The sequence below is a fragment of the Oncorhynchus mykiss genome, chromosome 7 (assembly GCF_013265735.2).
Source record: "Oncorhynchus mykiss isolate Arlee chromosome 7, USDA_OmykA_1.1, whole genome shotgun sequence".
NCBI classification, from domain to species: Eukaryota; Metazoa; Chordata; class Actinopteri; order Salmoniformes; family Salmonidae; genus Oncorhynchus; species Oncorhynchus mykiss.
The window spans coordinates 26,600,018-26,607,975 of NC_048571.1; positions in this window are offsets into that span (position 1 = coordinate 26,600,018).

Here is a 7,958-nt window from a genome sequence, read left to right on the forward strand (position 1 = left end):
ACCAAATAGAGAGAGAATGATAGTGGTGTTGTCTTATATGGTGTCATTGTGCTTTTTGACACTGACATATTTAAGATTAACTTTAACTAGTTGTCCCTAGTTTTCTGTCATACAACAATCATTTTATCTATTGACGGGTAGCATCTTGGGTTGTGACTGAACTGATATGACACCATAGGCATGTAATGACAGTGGATATGTTTGTGTCGTATGTGGTTAGTCATTGTATTTTATGACACTGACGGATTTGAGTTGAAGGTTAACTAGTTGTCCCTAGCTTTCTATCAACTACAGTCGTTCAGCTACATGACATCTCTGCACCGCATCCTTACTTTAGCTGCGGTGTCAGGATGGTGTAGACTAGACTACATGGCATTTCAAAACAATAACGTCAACCAGCGGAAATCACATGAGACGCCTTATAATTGTTTTGATTCAGTCTAAGCCATGTCGTCAGTATCTAGCTGGGGCTCATTGTCTTATTTCACGGAGCCATTCGGGGACCAATTGTCATAGTTGGTAGAGTGGTGACAACATGGTGTGTTATCTAGCTTGTAATAAACTGTCTGTGTGTGTGTGTGTGTGTGTGTGTACGTGTGTCTTTATGCTGCATTCATTCTATATTCATTGCACAGCCAAATGGTAAAGTGAACTACCAACTGTGCTTAAGGCCAAGCCATTTAACTTATATGCAAAAGAGAATCTCCTGCTGAAAATAACACATTTCAATTCATTAGAATACCTTGCCTCATCTGAAAAGGTAGCATAGTTCTACCATAAAAGGCCACATTATTCTTGTCAGTCTCCCTTGCTACACATGCTGCTAAAAAGGAATAAAAAAATAATAAAACAGAGAACCGTACAATCCTACAGCCCCTGTGGACATTATTTTTAATAATGGTGCAAAGGCGAGTCTATTTAAACACTATCTCTGTGACCTCTCTCTGTGCCTCGACTCTATGGGGACCCAACGGATTAACCACTTGCTTCTGAGGTAAGCCGACTCATAATAAATGTAGCTCACGCTTTCAAATGCCCATAATGTGGCATTAGTATTGAAATGAGCTACACCTTTGTGTGCGAGGGTGGTTCCGGGTCTAGGTAGACACACATGGAATCGTGCCTGAGGGAGGTGGAACACACAGAGGCTCCAATAGCTTGTCTACTGTATCTACAAAGTCAATATGGTTAACATCACTTACATGTAGAGAGAGAGAGAGGGGTGAGACGAGGAGGCAATTGGTTGAATGCTCATGTCTCCGCTTGCCACACACTAGTCACATACTTGCTAAAAACATACAAATGTGCATGATTATGTTCCAGATCAACGAGAAAAGCGGTAGGCATGTAATTTAGAAGGATGAACTAACGGTTTAGGCTAGCATGTATTCTGTTCAAATGTCTATCAACCCTAAAGCATATGCATGGCTCTTTCAAATGTCGTTGCCTTACTCTCCCATCCATTCACATTTCTGAAGAGAGCAATTTATTTATTCAATATATTCAACCTTTATTTATCCAGATTAGTCATCAAGTAAGTAGCGCATGGGAAGCTAAATACCAAAGCAAGGTGATGCTATGATATCTAAGGAAACAGTCACAGGAAACAACCATCTTTGACTCAACACCTGAACATTCTGTACTGTGCATGATTGTCAACATATATTTGATTACATGTAGACTCACAGTGAATGGGATCATCTATGGTTGTTGTGTCATATAAGGATTTAGAAAAAAAAGGTCCCTTACCTCTTAGTTTTGACCAGGAGACCTTGTCTGGTTCCCAGCCGGCGATTTAGGTTCGGGTCCTGCTTTAGCGATCCTGGTCACGGCACCAAGAAATGTTGTGGAAAAAACACTCAGAAGGCAGTCCAATCTCAATATACAAAAGCTTCATTACGAGCATGCATTCAAGGGAATACCAATTTGTCTCGCTCTTTGTTATTGTTATACAGACCGGGAATGGGTGGGGTGTTTCACATGCCCTTCGAATGAGTCCGGTATTTATGCCCATCACCACAGATAGTAGGCCTAGAGAAAGACTAATCATACCAAGGACATGTCCACTCCCCCACACATCCTGGGATAAGAGGGACAATGAAAGATTGCCACACAGAAAGCCAGAACAGGTCAGCTCAGAAACAGCTACAAAACAAAACAAACACATCAAGGAAAAGAGCAACCCCACAGACAAGACGAGGAACAGGATGACCCGCACCCCCCCCCCCCCCCAGTTCATACAAGACAAAAAATCATATTTCCTCCTCCATACACTCTCTCTCTGATGCCTGTAGCATAATCTGCCCAGCGACCTCTCCTCTCAGATAGAAAAACATACCAATCACAGGTGGCGCACATCATTTTAAAATGACCTTATGACAGTAATGGGGTAGCAAATGCAATTCTGCATAACCACAGCTCCTCTTGAAAACAAGACAAACACTCTGTGATCCAGTTTACCTTACTAGTCCATGTTTGGAGAGTATCTTCACCATAGAGATGACATTTTTATGAATTACAGGATCTCTGTGATCGTCACCCTCTGCAATCCATTAACTATCATTTCACTGGTGGGTACTCGTCTCTGTCTTTATATAGTGCTTTTCCAAATGGTATGGGAGAAACTTCACCTACCATCAATGTGTAGCACCCACCTAGACTCACAAAGTTAGATATCTTTGAGATTCTGACATGCTACTGGTCAAAGCCATGGCTAAATCATGCAATGGCTCATTTAAAAAAAAAAAAATCAGCATTTGCATTCAAAAAAAGAAGGTCAAACTTCAAGTGATTCACTTCCATAGAGATGGAAGAGAGAGAGAGTGCCTCCTAAGTGTCCAACTATCCATCTCTATGTTCACGTCACACGTTCAAACCCTATATCCACCCCTTATAATGAGTCTGTGATGTCAGACGTTTTATTAGCTCCAACACAGTTAATCTGATTCCTTTTTATGTTTCAGATAAATACCCAAAGTTTACAGGATCATGAAGTGCTCTAAGTCTGTTGTTAAGTTCCTATACAACCATTGCAGAGATTGCAGGTGAGTTCACAGCATCGTGAATCCCACAAGTGTGCCCTCAAGTTCTTAGGACCTTGAAGCACATATCTGATGGTGTGAAATAGGATAAAGAAGAATGAGGAATAGCATTGGTGGATTTGCTTTCTTTCTAGTTGTTACAGTATATGTATGTAAGCATACGCTTTACAGTTGGGATTATAGAGCCTACTTTCAGATCAAGTCGATATTGAAAGTATTACAAACAAAGACTGTGATTGATGACGCAGGGATGAGAGGGAAGAGATTAAATAAACTATGAAACAGTACAATTAGTCATCCCCCCCCTCCCCCCACACACAGTAATACATCACCATGGTAATATGAAAATAACAGATTAATTATCATGTATTTACGAGCGATAAGAAAATTGAGTTGTTGACTTTGAATGTTATCAAATCAATTGAATAACTTCAGAACTGTTCATCCACCATGTCAAATCGGTAAGCTATGAATAGAAATACATTATCACAGCAGAAATCACTCGTTTACAATGAGTGGCACAATTCTAGAATTTCCATCAACTACAGTTGAAGTCAGAAGTTTCCATACAGTAAGTTGACTGTGCATTTAAACAGCCTGGAAAATTCCAGATAATGATGTCATGGCTTTAGAACATTCTGATAGGCTAATTGACATCATTTGAATCAATTGGAGGTTTACCTGTGGATGTATTTCAAGGCCTAGACAGCCAAGACCTAAGAAAAACAATTGTAGACCTCTACAAGTCTGGTTCATCCTTGGGAGCAATTTCCAAACACCTGAAGGTACCACGTTCACCTGTACAAACAATAGTACGCAAGTATAAACACCATGGGCCCATGCAGCCGTCATACCTTCTCAGGAAGGAGACGCCTTTCTGTCTCCTAGAGATGAACGTACTTTGGTGCGAAAAGTGCAAATCAATCCCAGAACAACAGCAAAGGACCCTGTGAAGATGCTGAAGGAAACAGGTACAAAAGTATCTATATCCACAGTAAAACGAGTCCTATATCGACATAACCGGAAAGGCCGCTCAGCAAGGAAGAAGACACTGCTCCAAAACCGCCATAAAAAAAGCCAGACTTTTTGGAGAAATGTCCTCTGGTCTGATGAAACAAAAATAGAACTGTTTGGCCATAATGACCATCGTTATGTTTGGAGGAAAAAGGGGGAGGCTTGCAAGTCGAAGAACACCATCCCAACCGTGAAGCACGGCGGTGGCAGCATCATGTGGGGGTGCTTTGCTGCAATAGGGACTGGTGCACTTTACAAAATAGATGGCATCATGAAGATGGAAAATTATGTGGAAAGTGTGTGCGAGCATGGAGGCCTACAAACCTGACATAGTTACACCAGCTCTGTCAGGAGGAATGGGCCAAAATTCACCCAATTTATTGTGGGAAGCCTGTGGAAGGCTACCCGAAACGTTTGGCCTGAGTTAAACAATTTAAAGGCAATGCTACCAAATACTAATTGAGTGTATGTAAACTTCTGACCCACTGGGAATGTGATGAAAGTAATAAAATATGAAATAAATCACTTATTCTGACATTTCACATTCTTAAAATAAAGTGGTGACCCTAACCAACCTAAGACAGAGATTTTTTTACTAGGATTAACTGTCAGGAATTGTGAAAAAACTGAGTTTAAATGTATTTGGCTAAGGTGTATGTAAACGTCCGACATCAACTGTTTAAGTAGATGAAATGTGCATGAACAGCACTCATGTGACAAGCCGATCAAGGCCTATCACAGCCCTACAGTTCCTGTTTAGTCATTATTGCACTTAGGGCTGGATTCAATCCGTAGCGCCAAAGATCAGCGTTGAAATTTAAAGGTAATTTGCGATTGAGCCGACTACTGCGAATGCAGTCTCCGCTAACGTGGAAACATTGTCTTTAAATGTAAATCAGGCTATAGCGCTGATCTATGGCACCTCAAGTTGAATCCAGCCCTTGGTAGTTCTGCAACCCATTCAAACCTGAATAGATAAGTGAAATAGATAGAGAAAGTTCTGTAGAATTGACTTGTTTGCTCCACCAGGCATTGAATGGATTCAATTTGGGAAGAGAAGCAAATTACACAACAGCATGTATCTTAGTGGCACAAATGCTAATTCAGTTTATCGCTGGTGTAACAAAAGATGTTGGCTGCTTTGCATCTTTAAAATGTCTGTTGTGTTCCCATTCCCCTCCTGTGTACGGGAAAGAGCAGTAGGACACTGATTAGAAGAAATCTTTTTGGTAAAGCTACAGAATAACCATTGAGGTCAGTGTTACGTCCCAAATGGCACCCTATTCCCTATTTAGTGCACTACTTTTGACCAGGGCCCATAAGGAGTAGAGTGCAATTTGGGATGCATTCCAGGTCAAAGATCAAGTAGAGAAATTCAGTAGATCATTATAATCTATAGGAGATTAACAAGAAGGGCACCAAAGGGTAAATCCCCCACTAAAAGAACAATTAAAATGTCTATTGAATGAATTCCAATGAGGTTATTTTTTTATTTTATTTTTTTATTTAACCTTTATTTAACCAGGCAAGTCAGTTAAGAACAAATTCTTATTTTCAATGACGGCCTGGGAACAGTGGGTTAACTGCCTGTTCAGGGGCAGAACGACAGATTTGTACCTTGTCAGCTCGGGGGTTTGAACTCACAACCTTCCGGTTACTAGTCCAACACTCTAACCACTAGGCTACCCTGCCGCCCCATGATAACCTCAAAGCGGTGATATGGTTTTACTGTTGCATATATTTTTTTCTGAGCAGACCTGGGCTTCAACTACTTCAAAGATCGATTGCCTGTTTGAGTTTGCATGGTTCAATCCAAAAATAGAAAAGTCCCACAATTGCAAACCAGCCAAACTGGCCCTCCAGGCTAACTCAAGCAAACGCTGAAAGTATTTGAAAATGTTTGTAATATTTGTAAGTATTCAAACCCAGGTCTGTTTCTGATTCATTTACTCCATCCAATGTTGAACAAATATGTTCTTCGTAAAGTTAGTCATAAATCCCACAGTGCTCAAGCTGAGGTTTAACACTCCAAAATGTTTAAAGTTATCTTTACTGTGCTAACGTTTCTTTCTAGGTACTGTGTGTGTGTGTCGCACCTCACTTTATTAAATCCCACCTGACAATACATTAGTCTCCGGCTCAAACGTGAGCTAAGTAGGTCCTCCGCCGCTGTGGGTAAGAGGTGCACTGTGGATATTGGGTTAGACCGCGTCCGTCTCCAACACCTGCATCAGACAGGCGGGCATTAGCTCACAATGCCCGCTGCGCTACCTGTCCGCACAGATGAGTACCTCGTGGTTCCGACACCAAATGCCATTTTCCTCGCTACATTTCCAGAGCCCCTGCCGTTCCTGCACGCCGGCGTGCCAATTTAGTCGTCAACCTGTGACATTTAGAAGATTTTCCAGCAACCTGGCTTGCCCGCCCACCTTTAACCACACGGGCGAAAGGGACGGGAGGGAGGTGGGGATCGATCCTGGTGTTATAAAAAAAATCGACTCCCTGGAAGTGAATAGTGACACAGAAGAGGCTCCTATTTGTTCCTAATGGCCGCTCTGGATTGTTAGTGTGAGGCAGGCCGCTAGGGAGAAGATTAGGGCATCCCGGAGACCGGGATGGGGAAAGGTTGGGTCATGGCCCCAATGAGCAGCGTGTTTGATTGCTGTTATACCCCTGAAAGGGGGGGGGGGGGGGGGGGGGGGGGGTATATGAGAAACGATTCACACTGACACGTAGCATCAGTGACTCTTCAGTCAGTTGTCATTAAGAATTGCATAAAAGCCTCATTCACATGTGTATTCCTACTGCATTACTAATCAAGCTCCGTACAAACATCAATGTAGCACACAGATGATCATATTATCACATTCACATGAAGTATTAGAATATTATTTACGATTCTGTATTAATATCAGTGATGTAGTGGTAAAAAAAAAATGTGGGTAATGGGTCAACCTCAAACTTCAGTGGTCGATTGGAGTAAGATGAACAACCGTCGATAAATGAAAACGTATTACGTAGAACTGTATTGTTTGCATTTTAACGTAGGCCTATAGGGAAGATAGGCGATGGGGAGATGTTGATATTGAAACACGTCTTCTTTTTAAGTTCCTAACTTGTTTGAGAAGATTAGTACAGATTTTCTCAGGGGACCCCGAACTCAGGTTTGGGAACCACTGTACTAAACTCTCTTTCTGCTCCTCTTCCTCCTGCATGAATTGAAGACTGTCTCAGCCTCACCAATGAGTGCCACATCACGGTCTGTCACAGTAGCCCACTCGCTGTAAAGCAAAGTTATTATTATTATTATTTAAATTAGAGCAAATTACAGGAGGTCCGGACCTTGGTGTCCTCATATGTAACAAATAATAATAATATGATTGTCACTTACACCAGATAGGTATAGTGAAATACAGTATGTTGTTTAACAATAGTAGTATGGCACCCCTAGAGCAAATTAGAGTTAAGGGCCTAGCTCAAGGGCACATCGTCAGATTTGTCCACCTTGGGAATTTGAACCAGCAACCTTTCAGTTACTGGCCTAACACTTTAAACGCTATGCTACTTGCTGTCTAAATGTAGTTACAACCCTGACAGGGTCTGCACCAAAGACTCCTAAAGCACAATCTTTAAACACACTGACCATTTACAAACATATACTATTCTCCAAAATCACAACATGCCTGTTATGTCCGTATATGCCTCCTTGATATATACAGTAGGGACTTTGAAAGAGATTCAGAGAGACCTCTTGCTGTGTTCGACTTCCTCTCTCATTCCCTCGCTCTCATTTTCTCTCTCACTCTCTCGCTCTGGTTTGTGCTCTTTGGTAAACATGAAGTGAAGCCTCAGATCCATTCCTCATCACGTCTTCCCTCTGACTTCCTTGTTGAGTGTTTATTG